Here is a 12,379-nt window from a genome sequence, read left to right as displayed (position 1 = left end):
AGGCTGGGCTCAAGCAAACCTGGAACCCTCTCTTCTTTGAAGAGGGTCATGGAATCATAGGATGGTTTGGGTTGGAAGGGACCTTCACCGCTCATTCAGTCCAACCCTCCCGCAATGAGCAGGGACATCTTAACTAGGACAGGTTGCCCAGAACCACATCCAGCATGGCCTTTGAATGTCTCTGGGGATGGTGCATCCACCACCTCTCTGGGTGACCTGTGCCGGTGTTTTACCACCCTAAGTGTAAGAATTCCTTCCTCACATCCAGCCTGAATCTCCCTCTTGAAGTTTAAAATCACCACCCCTCATCCTGTCGCAATAGGCCCTGCTAAAAAGTCTCTCCCCATCTTTCTTATAGGCTCCATAAGGGTCAGTTCCCTCAACCCCTTCCCACAGCCATGTACCACCATCTTGTGATGGGAATGAGCAGATCAAGAGCAGCCAAGAGACTTGCTCCTCCCCGCACATCCATGGAACCGGACTCTTCCCACCTTGATGCTAAAGGAACAACTACAAACCAACTGACCACAGCCAAGTTCTGAAGGAAAGACTCTTCCCACCATTTGTAACCAGTTTCTCCCCATTTGCTCAGCATGGTCACGGGGGACAGGACTTACACCCTTCCCAAGCAGCTTGGGTCTGTCTTCCGGTTTGGATGGCAGATTCAAGCATTACTCCATACCTAGGCAGCTTTCCTTATAGCCACAACAGCTTGGGTTTCTGCTGACACCAACTGAAAAGTCATCCCCATTTAAAGGGCAAAATCTCCTGCCTCTGTTCCCCAAAGAGTTTGAGAAGCCCTATTGCCAGAAGCTTTTATGGCACAGCTAAAGAGTGGATTAGGTCTTAACCTGCTCCCTGCTTCAAACTTACTGCCATAGCCTTATCACCAGAGAGGCACCTCTAAATACTTTTAGAGCTTATATCTGCTAGTACAGGAATTACAGTGCATTAATTAGCATACACATACTGACAGTGCCAAGGTCAAAAGACAACATCCACAATATATACCTCGCTGGGAGTTACTGAGAGAACATAGAAGAGCCATCACAAGATCTGCCATCTTCAAGAGCTCTGAGCACAGATGCTTGCATCTCCTCATAGCAAAAAGGGAGAATTTACTTTCATAGATGGACCAAATCCTCACAGACAGTAAAACCTGGAGCAGGGGGAGCTCTATGGGCATGTTGTCCCATAGAATCCCTAGAAGGACACTCATGGGTTTGCAAAGCTGATGAGTCATCAAGTCTGATGGGTTATGGGGGGAAAAAAAAAATCAGGGGTGGTCAACATTTGCTTTTCTGGGATAAACTGCTACAAAAATTTGTCTGCACTTTGGCATCAGTGGCCGTTCACACTCCTCAACAGACACACGCAGCCTCAGCCTTTCAGATGATGGGGATAGCTTGAACCTGAGATGGTGCTGCCTTTTTCAATGGCTGGTTAAGACAAGTTGTCAGTTGATGTGCCAGACTCTGGCAGATTGTGTCAGTTGTGGGCAAATTCACTGTACTGAGCCATCTAGATCATTCCTTAACTAATTTATCACCTGACCCCACCATAACCAGCCTCTCCTCTGCCAGAGCTTCCTCCAGTGGGTAAACGCTATTGGTAAGGAAGCATCAGTCTGTCAGGCTGCGACAGGACTTCTCACCCTTCCCACTGCATGCACAGACAGCACTGATAGCAATAACCTGCTGCAACCTCAAAGCAGTGGACCAAGAGAAGGTATCACTCAGGTTTCAGCACTGCTGAGCAGGACATCCCTGCTGGGTAAGTGGATTAAGCAGGATAACTTGGCTCCCCTCCAGCTGATCAGAGAGGGAGAGAGAACCACTGGGGGATACAGGACTGACAGCAAATCACTACTCACCATCATCTAAAGAATGTGCAATTACCTGCCTGCAAAATGTTTTACCGTGACAAGGATTAAGATGAAATTAAGCCATCCAGAGCTGGCTGATGGCTAGGTGAGGTGCACCATGCTTATGTCCAAGAAAGGGCTTATTCATACACACAGTAACTCTTCATAGAATCCCAGACTGGTTTGTGTTGGAAGGCACCTGAAAGCTTTCCAGTTCTGGGGTCTCATAGGAACTGGTGGGAGAGCATAAGAACAGCACCAGCTCATCAGTGGTAGGTGCCACGTTCAGCCTTTCAGGTATGTAATTTGCAGAGGGAACACGGCACCATCCTCCTTAACACTGATCAGGAGTAGATGAATCCAAGGGACCTCCCAAAGACAGATACTCAACAGCAACTGGGTGGGGATTAAAGCATTTTGCATCACGCCTGACCTGAGCTCAAGCTCAATTTGGAGGTTTGTGACTTCCACATTCAGGCCTGAATGAACTAACTCTGCATTTCCTGAACAGCAGCAGCCTGGGACCCATCGCAGGCTCACAAAAGCTGAAGACACTTGCAAACTATTCTGGGGCTTTGCTGTGAGGTTGCAGTGTGAACGGAGCAGCTATGTGGAGACCACGGCCAGTGTTAGACCCTAGCAGCAAGCTGAAGGGAGACTGAAATGTCCAGTGCAGAACTGTCTGCAACCTCCCCAGCACCCATCCTGCACACTGAGACTTCCTCTTGACTTGTTTTTAACATGTCCTTTTGTATGATTACCATTTTTCAGGACAGGAGTTAGAGTTTTCTTGACAAACAGACAATGGGGGAATTCCACTCGTTCCCCCTTTAAAGCCCTGGTGTATTCTGATGCTGGGAAATACAAATCTCTATATTAGTCCCACCAAGCCATCACCGAGCACCACAGTTGCAATGGTACATTCTCTCTCCAAAAAACACTTCTCTATGCAAGCCCAGTGACTCACTGCAGGTCCTTTCAACCAGAGATGCTCTTACCATTGACAAGATGCTGCTTTCATCTCCATTTCCAGCTAACCCCTCCCACACACACACTGTACCCTTCATCTCCATTACTTTTAGCTCCTATAACACAGCTTTCTTGAACTGCTCGAGTTGAGCTTTGGGAATTGAAACAAGGAGGATTGTGACTCCCTAATGCTGTTAGAATAAGGTCTATCACTTCTTGGTTTCTGAAGAAAACTTCAGAAATCCTATTCCTGGAGATGCTGACGGACAAGCTTCAAATTGAAGGACAGGGAGTAAATATGCCCTGCTCTGCTGGGGTGGGAAACGGGATAAACTCAATCACAGCAACAATGCTGCTGTAAAAGGGAAGAGGGTTAACAGTGCCCACGCCCTTAAAGGCAGAAAAAGCAGCAACAGACTCAAATTTAATGGGAGAGGGAAAGGTCCCTGCCCCAAGGCCAGGGAGAGACCCTCAGCAGCCCCTCCTGCCCTGATGGCCCTTTCAGTCTGCACTCAGTCCCCATTACCTTTTCAATCCTCCTGCCTCAAGGCAGATGATCAGCTACAGAGGTCTGTGAAAGTCTTGGATTTCACCATTGTAAAGTACATCTTGACACAGAACAGTAACTTCCAGAAAAGGAAAAAAAAATGGGAAAAAAAGGAGGGCGGAGGGAAAAAGGGGAAAAAAGGGAAAAAGCAAACAAAAGGGGGGGAAAGGGGGGGGAAGGGAAAAGGGGGGGGAAGGGAAAAGGGGGGGGGAAGGGAAAAGGGGGGAAAAGGGGGGAAAAAGGAAAGAAATTCCAGCCCTACCCTGTGCTTCTTTTTATCTCCCCTTCACCAACGCTTTGCTCACCTTCAGACACACGAGACCAAGGCTGGGCAGAGCAGAGCCAAGCCCATTCCCTGTCCCGCTCTCACTGGCAGTAGCAGCCCTGCCTCAAGCGCCCCGCAGCCGGCAGTACCGCGGCACCTCCCTGGCACACACGCACTGCCCTCAGCCAGCCTGCGATGGGCGCAGTGACACCAGCAACCCAAACACCACCCGCTCAATGGGCTCCGGGGGCTTGGCAAAGCTCAGCTAGGGTCAGAAATGCCTCTTTTTCTCTTCAAAAAGCCAGCATAAATGGCACATACCTGTCAGGGTAAGAGAAGAGCAGTTAGTTATGCTCGTTTTTCAGACAGGAAACATACTTGTTCCTGGCACCAATTACAAAAAACTCTTGCCACATGATGCAAGAATTAATTTTAGCTTGTATCAGTCTTTATCACAACAGTGAGGGTTGAAGTTTCACCCAACATCACAGTCAAGTCCCAAGAAGATTTAGGCTGGAGGCAGCGCTGGTGTTTGGCACAGCCTGGCTGTAATGGAAACTCCAGGGCTGCTCTTCAGGGAAGGTGGAATTTCAGCAGAGAAGTGGCTGCGTCACAGGGGAGGACCAGGGGAAAACATGAAAACAGCAAATGCATCATTTAGAGGGGAGGGGGGAAGGTGTTTCCCCAGCTAGGAAAGTGGGGAAAGGGAAGTGAAGGACATGACAGAGCATTAGATGGTTCCTCCCAACACTCCCTACGGTGACTGTTCAACCTGGTGGGACGAGACCACAAGGAGACATCCCTATTGCAGGTGTTGCCACTCAGAGGAGGCAAAGCAGACAAGACTCCAGGTATTTCCATGCTCAGAACTCTCCCAAAAGCATATGGGAGACCTGGGGTTGAGGTCCATGCCCAGACACAGCAGGCACTAAGCTCCCTCCCAAGCTGAAGACTTCACTGAGGCTGAAGATGATGAGTTCCCTCCCAAGCTGAAGATGCTGCAGTGAAGCCTTCAGCTTGGGAGGGAGCCCAGCACCTACTACCTCTAGGCATAGACCTCAACTCCAGCTGTCCCACATGCTTTCTACAGCAGTTGCTGTGTACATGCGGCTTCTTTGGAGATTCTTCTTGGGAAGAATCCATTTTTACTGTGCCAGGTTACACGTGGGTGGCATTATCACGTTTAGGATAGCACCAGACACAAAGGGAAACGATACCACAATACCAGGAAAAATTCTCATCAGCCATTCTCTGTTCCACGGACCCAGCACTTCCCTGTACCGCTCCAAAAGCTTCCTAGGACTTCTTCCCCCTAAAAAAATGCATCATGTTGCTCCCTGTTCTGCTGCACTGGCTCACGTGGAGAGGTGCTGGGGTCTGGGGAGTTTGGGTTTGGTTTGTTGTGGGTTTTGCCATTGCAAAATCATCTGTTAGCTCCAGTTAAGTCCACGGGGCAACCTGCAACCTGGCAAAGTGGCACAGAGCACACACAACGAAGGGTCCCTCCCAGAGGGGACCCCAACTTCTGCCCCACACTGCCTTTTGCCCCCGCAGCTCCCTTGCAGTGAAGGACAGTAAGAGCTGATGCTAATTCCTTCAGCCGATTCGGAAAAACAAGTTTACAGGGGAGATGTCAATTGGCTCCCTCTGCTAAACTCCTCCAGCTGTGAAACAAAGTGAGTGAGAGACAAAGCACTACAAACAAGCAGCGTGACCATTTCAGAAGGCTTTTTGTGAGCTTTAATGCCAAACCCACTAAATAGATTAACTTACAGCATAAACAAGCAAGTAAATCTTTCCCCTAAGGCCCTGTGTATCCAAAGGAAGCTTTAGAAGTTGCTTCCTGCCATTGTGGAGGCCCTGCTGGGAACTCGGGAGCCTTTTCAGTCCCTGGCTTGGTTGCCCAAAACCTTCCATTTACTTCCAGCACCTCTGGCTGCAGCACCACAGCAGACAGATGGTGGCAAGGATGGTTTTGGCTGTTCCCTATCCCCCTCGGGCCAAGGGCAAGTGGACTGTGATTCACAGAAGGATGTGAGCCCTACTTTGACCAGAGGAGTCAGTAACAACCACAGTACCACCATTACAATTGATAAGGAAGTCTCCAGACAAGGAGACAGACCAAGGAGAGGTGTGCATCCATCCAACAGTGGAACAGGCAGCAATGGCCAACCCCACCAGGCTGTGCAGCCCCGAGCATCTTTAAACAACTCACAGCACTGAAATATCACAGCAGCATCCATACTTGCCACTTGAGAGGGTAATGATGAGCCTACAGCATGGAACCTTTCGAAACCCTCCACTAACCTCCAGGAAGAAGCTCAAGTTGTGCTGGAGGCCACTGCTGCATCCCAGATGTGCCAGACTCTGCAGAGATGAAGAACAGCAAGTTGCACAGAGGGAAGATGCTGGAACCGGAGAGCTCAGGGCAGTCCCATCACAGCAAGTGAGGTCCAGTCCCCGGACTTGCCCTGAGCTGGACCATCCTTTGGCCTCGTACAGCCATCAGAGCTACATCCATATCACCCCAAAACACCATGGAGAAGATAAGCCAAAAGGTGTCCTCTTCTTCACGTAAAGGCCCTATCCCACCACTCTCCATCCATTCTAGCTTGGTAACTGTATTAGAAGGCACTGTGGCAGCTGTGAGGGGCACTGAGAGCAGCCCTTCTCTGAGGTGCCTCCAGTCAGACTGGCACAGCCCCAGCCAGTGGGTGTCTCATATGCAGACCAAGCCCCCAGCCACACATCACAGGACCAAGGAGGGCAAGAGCCCATGCAGCAAACACAGCCTGAACCCTTCCCATCCACTTGTCCTCCCATGACAGGGAGGAGCATCACAGCACACAGGGCCCTTGTCCCTGCGGAGGCAGTCCATCTCAGCTCTTCACTAGAAGCCAAGCTCCTAAGAAGTGGCAAGTGCCCAGTTTCCAGAGCCAAAGGCTACTCCCTTCATCCTAAAGCATCACATTCACGCTGGTGTTCCAATTGGAGGCCACAGGGAATAGGCAGGATGTGATTAAATACTTGCTCTCCTGCCATCACTTTTGAACCCAGCACCATGATCTGTCAGCTCAGAGCCCACCACAAAGGAGATCCCCAGGCTCTGAGAGTCCTTTGTACCAGCAAAAGTGGATTTAGACCCATGTAGCCATTCCTGCACCTCACCTGAGTTTCCTAAACGATTAGCACCCACCATCACTCAGACCAGAACAAACTGGGAACAATTTGCACCTAATGAGCAGTCCTTAGGGGACATTAGGCTTGTTGGCTTTGATTGCAACGCAGCTAATTTACCCAGGGAGGCAAGCCTCAGGCAGAAGACCTCTCAGATAAGCAAGATTCATGCATAGGGATGAGGAGCAGCAGGGATGCTGTCCAGCCTGGCTCTGCAAGGCTGGAGTTTGCTTGGTCAGACTCCAAAGCCTTTGTAGCCGAGAGCTGCTGTAGCTCCATCACATGGAGGGTGCAGAGAGCGTGGGTACTGATTTGCAAGGTTTATTAACACAGACTCCGAGAATGAAGAAACATTTGTGAAGTTTCACATGTACAAGTTGCCAGAAACAATGAGAAAAGGGAAATGCCACCTGAAAGGATGAGAGCTTGTGTGCAGAGAAGCCTCCGAGCTGTGGGTTTAAATAGACATAAAGCGATAGGGGAAGCAGCTGAAAGGGGAAGCGTTTCATCCTAATTTGAGACAACAAAGAATAGCCTTTGTGGAAGGGATGAAAAACACTTCTGCAAGCTCAAGAATACACCATCCTTCCTAAAGCGTGCACACAGAAGCCATGCACACACATTTACACAGCATGGCACTGAACAAGCAACACGGTACTGAAAATACCTTTAGAGCACAAAACCCTTCAACGCAGGATAAAGATGAATTCCCTACTGCAGCAGGTGCTAAGGACAGTCACAGGACGGAATTGAAGCTGAGCTCTTCCTGCTCGGATGGAGCAGCACCAGGCAGCCGGCAGCACTGTGACCAGGGAATCGATGCTCCAGTACCTACCTCCATTCCCAGGCACCCTTGTCACATGAGCTGCTCATGGCAGGCTCTGCTCACTTCTGCTTAAACGCACCCCAAAAATAAGAACCAGCATCATTTTTAGGAGCACCTGAGCTGCTCCCACCCCAAGCACTGATGGAATTTGGTCAGTTTTGGTCAAAGCATTGGAGGGAAAGCCAAGCCCCATCCCCATCTATCTTACAAATGCAGATGATCCCCCTGCAGCACCGAGAAACCTTAATCATAGGATAGTATAGGTTGGGAGGGACCCTAAAGCTCCTCCAGCTCCAACCCCTGCCACAGGCAGGGACACCTTCCACTGGAGCACCTTGCTCCAAGCCCCTGTGTCCAGCCTGGCCTTGAACACTGCCAGGGATGGGGCAGCCACAGCTTCTCTGGGCACCCTGTGCCAGCGCCTCAGCACCCTCACAGGGAAGAGCTTCTGCCTAAGAGCTCATCTCCATCTCCAATCTAAATCCGCCCTCTCTCACTTGTCACAGTGCCACAGGACAGCATCACCCAGGTAGCGTTTTCCTATTTCCCCTTTTAACTCTGCAGCAGGGTCACGCTCACATCTGTTGGCTGAAACCCATCTGCAGAGCTTTCCCCTGCCCGCCTGGAGCCCGCATTACGGGAATGGTGCAGTGCAGGTGCGAGCGCTGAGCCACAGAGCAGCCCCAGGGCTCCCTCAGCAGCAGGAGACTGGAACCCGGGGGACCTCTCAGATGGGGCAGGTCACAGTTAAGTACAGCAATCGCGTGTGCAAGGAGAGGACATGAGACAAACACAGCCAAGGCTGGACCACGGAACCCCACCACGCTTCCCGCAGCATCCTGCTCTTCACACCCAAAGAGCCAGCTCTTCTCCAGTTACATCTGCAAACTCAGCCGGGTACCTCCCTTGCGCCACGCTGATAAGGGACGGATCGTCCCACAGCAAGCCGAAGTTGCCTTTTTTCTTTTTCAGAGGCAGAGCTTGAAATCGGAGATTAACAAGTCTGAAGGAGCTCATGCCTGGCCACTCATGTATTCCAGATGCACATGCTATAATCGCGGCTTGCCAAACAGGATACGAGGCGTAAGAAAATAGAGCATTTTATCTTCAAGCTTTTCCAAGAGGGTATTAGAAACAATGGAGAGGAAATACAAAATTAACACTAGAGAAGAGCAATTGGCAGTGCCCCTCACGAGTCTGTTCTTCATTACAAGGCTGCCTATTCAGTAGCTTTCATTAGGAAAATCGCATCACAGAGCCATTCCCAACAGTGTCCCTATTTCCTAATTAAGCTTCACCAAAGAGCCACGTCTTTCACGGCACACACAGTCACAATTACCATTTCATCGCACCCTGGCTGCTGAAAACCCTGCAATTACAGCATCCGAGGAGTCACACAGACGTGTCATCAGGGAGACAAGTTCTCATGTTGTGCTAATTGGTGGCCACAGACGAAAGAACAACGGGAACGTTGGGTTTTGGTCCCCATGCTGGGAAAGGCGCTGGGGAGCTGCAGCCGCTCCCCAGGCTCCCACCCAGGAGGCCAATGAAGAGGGCTCAGTGCCAGCAGGTCCTGACCACCCCTCCAGGCTGCAGCACGAGGCGATGCTCACATGTATCACACCCGTATCACCAGGTGAGCTTTGGGGAAGGTGAACAACCCCAACCCAATACCTGCAGAGCAAGGTGGACACAACCTTGGGTGGTTTGCCTGGAGACCCCCAACAATGGCTTTGGGTGGGTGGGACACTTGCAAAGAAAGGGCTGGCAGTGACAAAAACGTCCCCACACCACCTCCAGCCATGACAGATAAGGATGGGGATTCCTGCAACACCGATCCTCTTAGGGAAGCAAAAGGGAAGCCTTGTAGAGAGGAGGGAGAGAACACGAGCTGGATCTATAGAGCCTGGATTGCACCCACAGGTCATACAGTCCTCCACCGCAACCAGGAGTGACATTTCCAGCCCAAAACACCTCCCTGGCTGAGCAGGGCTGCAGAGTTCAGATGCAACAGGAGAAACCTCCCATCACAGGAGAAACCTCCCATCACTCACAACCAGCCTCGGAGCACTCACGTGGGCAGCTCCCCCCGCCCCCCCAGCAACCTCCTGCACAATTCCCCACTTGCAAAATAACTGCAAAATCAGGGCAGCCCCATCACGCCAGGAACAGCTCAGCGGTCACCCAAAAAAGAGAAGTTTAAACTACCCCAGGTGAGCTGCAGCACAGCGAGGCTGCAGCGGTCCCCGTGCCCCCGAGCGGGTATCACAGCCTGGTCTGAAGCATCCTGCTGACAGCAAAGCCAGTGCCCCAAGGGCTGCTGCAGCGCAGGGAGCAGTGCACAGTCCCTGTCAGCCAACGCTTTTGTCTGGATTCAGTTCTTTTGCTGGATGTCAAAGTGAAGACGTGAATTTTGCACTGAAAGGCACAATGTGACAGTTTTGGTTTGGTTTGCTCCAAACTGGGGTGCCCTGATCTGCAGGGGGGGGAAAGAAGGACTGTCTAGCTGGACCATCCGACTGCACCATCCTACTGTATCAGAGGTACAGGGCCGTGGTGAGGAGCCCCAACCCCTATCCCAAATCAACGCACACTGCCATTACAGCATCTCCAACACTTTTCAACCCCTTCTTGCCACAACTGGGTTCCAGAGCTGCAGGGGGCAGAGGAGCGATGGCCACACGATACCAGGAAAGGCAGACTCCAAGCTCCCCCCATTTCAATCCCACAGGACAGCACTACAAGGCTGGAGCTGGCAGACCTCTGGTGCAGCAGTTCAGGCTCTGCATCAGCTGCATCCCTGCAGAAACCTGTGGAGCATCCCCCAGCCCAGCTCCAAAGGATGTGCTCATCCACTGCCTGAGCCTTCCGACGGTAACGGGGGAAGGTAACCACCACAGCCACCATCACTGGGCTCTCGCTCTTTGTCTTCTTATGTGTCTAGGTGTAAGCTCTCATCTGAGCAGCACCGAGCTCCAAAACACTTTGCAACCATGTTTCAGAAACAATTTGCAATTCCATCCAAGTTTTCGCCCTCTGACACACACAGAATCAAAGCACTGACATCCTGCATGTCCCTGCAGTGTGCAGGTTCTGCATTTCTGAAATTAACCTAAATGGGAAAAAAAAAACAACAAACCTGCAGCTGTTGAGCATCGGCCCCTTCAATAGCAGGGTGAGGAGCAGCACCAGCAACTGCCCGAGCATGGTTTTGCTTCATTGAGAGCAGCAGCACCAAACCCAAGCCATTAGCAAAGTTAACGGGTGCTGGGGTAACAGCAGCAAGGTTTTAATAAACATGAAAACAAAGGTCTGCAATCTTTCTCCCACTTTCGTTAGTGATTTGAATCAGCCTGTCTTTTCCTCCCTCAGGGCTTACAACCTGCAAAGCAGCTAAACATCCTTTGGGGCGGTGGTTGCAGCAGTGAACGTGGCAGCAGGCCAGGCTGCCCTCAGGCACCCTCCATCACTGTTGACACCCGTAAAGCCACAGAAGCACCTGATGGAAGATGCTCCTCTACAGGCACAACTCCCAGCGCAGGCTGGTGATGGAGCAGTACAGGGACATCTCAGGGCTGGAGTACGCTCAGGCTCTGATGCCAGAGGGATGACACGCTGCTGGGCTTGTCACATCCCAAACCACATCCTGTTGCCAAAGCAGAGCCCTCCCAAGGGTTACACCTCCACCCGCTTGGGCTGCAGGGACCCTGCCGAGGGTGACGGGAGCAACAGGCCACTGATGGTGCCTCCAGCCCAGCCAGGAGAGCTCGTGCTGCAGTGACTCGCTGCCGAAACTGCAGCCGAGCGCTGGAGAGCCCCCGGGATTTCCCAGGGACAGCCAGGTGGCCCCCGGCGACCAGGCTGGGCCCACACCTAGGCCCGCAGCAGCTCTATGGGGCAGTGCAGAGCAAAGCAAGCGTGTGGTCTCGGAACGAACCTGGGCAGCGGGGTGCACCCCCCGACGGGGTGACCTCGGCTCCTCTCGGGCAGGGGCACAGCCACAGGCTGTGCGGGGACCCGGGGGACATGGTGCAGAGCGCCCCCTTCCCCCGGGGCTGGGGACACCCCACTGCTGGGTTGAAGTGGAAGCCCGCAGCCACACGGACCCCCCCCCCCGTCACAGCGGGTTCATCCCCGCTCCTGTTACTTGGACACCCCGTTTATAAGTAACCCCCCAAAAGCTGCACAGCCACCCCCCCCCCCCGGCACACCGGGTACTCCTCGAGTGCACGGACACCCTGTTATAAGGACACCCCGGTTACAAGGAACCCCTGCTCGCCCGCTCCCCCCGCTGACGCCAGGTGTACAAACACCCCCCCGCTCCCTCGGCCACCCCGGTAACACGGAGCCCCCGGTTACCCCTCATCAGGGGTGCAAGACCCCCCCGGCCCCCACCTGCAGGGCGGCAGCCGCCGGTGCTCCCAGCCCATCCTCGCCGCGCCCGCCGGGCTCCGCTCCACGCTCAGCCCGCACCGCTCCCTGCGGGCGGCACCGGCAGCACCGGGGCGGGGCTGCAGCGGGACCCGCCCCACACGTGTGCCCCGCCCCACACGTGTGCCCCGCCCCACACGTGTGCACCGCCCGGCCCCGGCACCGCCCGGTCCTCCCTGACCCATCCTCACCCGCGGCATCCGCCGCTGCCCCCACCCTCCCCTCCACACCCCCCTTCACCCGCCCATGCACCCCTCCATCATCCCACTCCCTGCTGTTCATCCAGCTTGCCATCCCGTC

General features: G+C 52.9%; 1 protein-coding gene across 6 annotated transcripts in view; it reads right to left on the bottom strand.

Moving 5' to 3' along the window:
* The window catches only part of PIK3R5 (phosphoinositide-3-kinase regulatory subunit 5), a 58,023-nt gene extending 45,856 nt beyond the window's left edge, over positions 1-12,167 (bottom strand). For 2 of the 6 annotated variants that reach the window (XM_062610553.1, XM_062610557.1), the window contains exon 1: positions 12,044-12,167. The gene's annotated coding sequence lies outside the window, so the exon portion shown is untranslated. Of the gene's footprint in view, positions 1-974; positions 1,004-3,685; positions 3,782-12,043 lie in introns of those variants that run through there. The other 4 variants (XM_062610558.1, XM_062610559.1, XM_062610555.1 and 1 more) reach the window with 3 other exon arrangements.
* Positions 12,168-12,379: the final 212 nt, after the last annotated feature.

The sequence above is a fragment of the Pezoporus occidentalis genome, unplaced genomic scaffold (genome assembly GCF_034315485.1).
Source record: "Pezoporus occidentalis ecotype Australia unplaced genomic scaffold, CSIRO_AGI_Poc_V1 ctg148, whole genome shotgun sequence".
Lineage (NCBI taxonomy): Eukaryota > Metazoa > Chordata > Aves > Psittaciformes > Psittacidae > Pezoporus > Pezoporus occidentalis.
The sequence above is the reverse complement of the archived record's forward strand: the minus strand, read 5'-3'. Positions and strand labels throughout refer to the sequence as shown.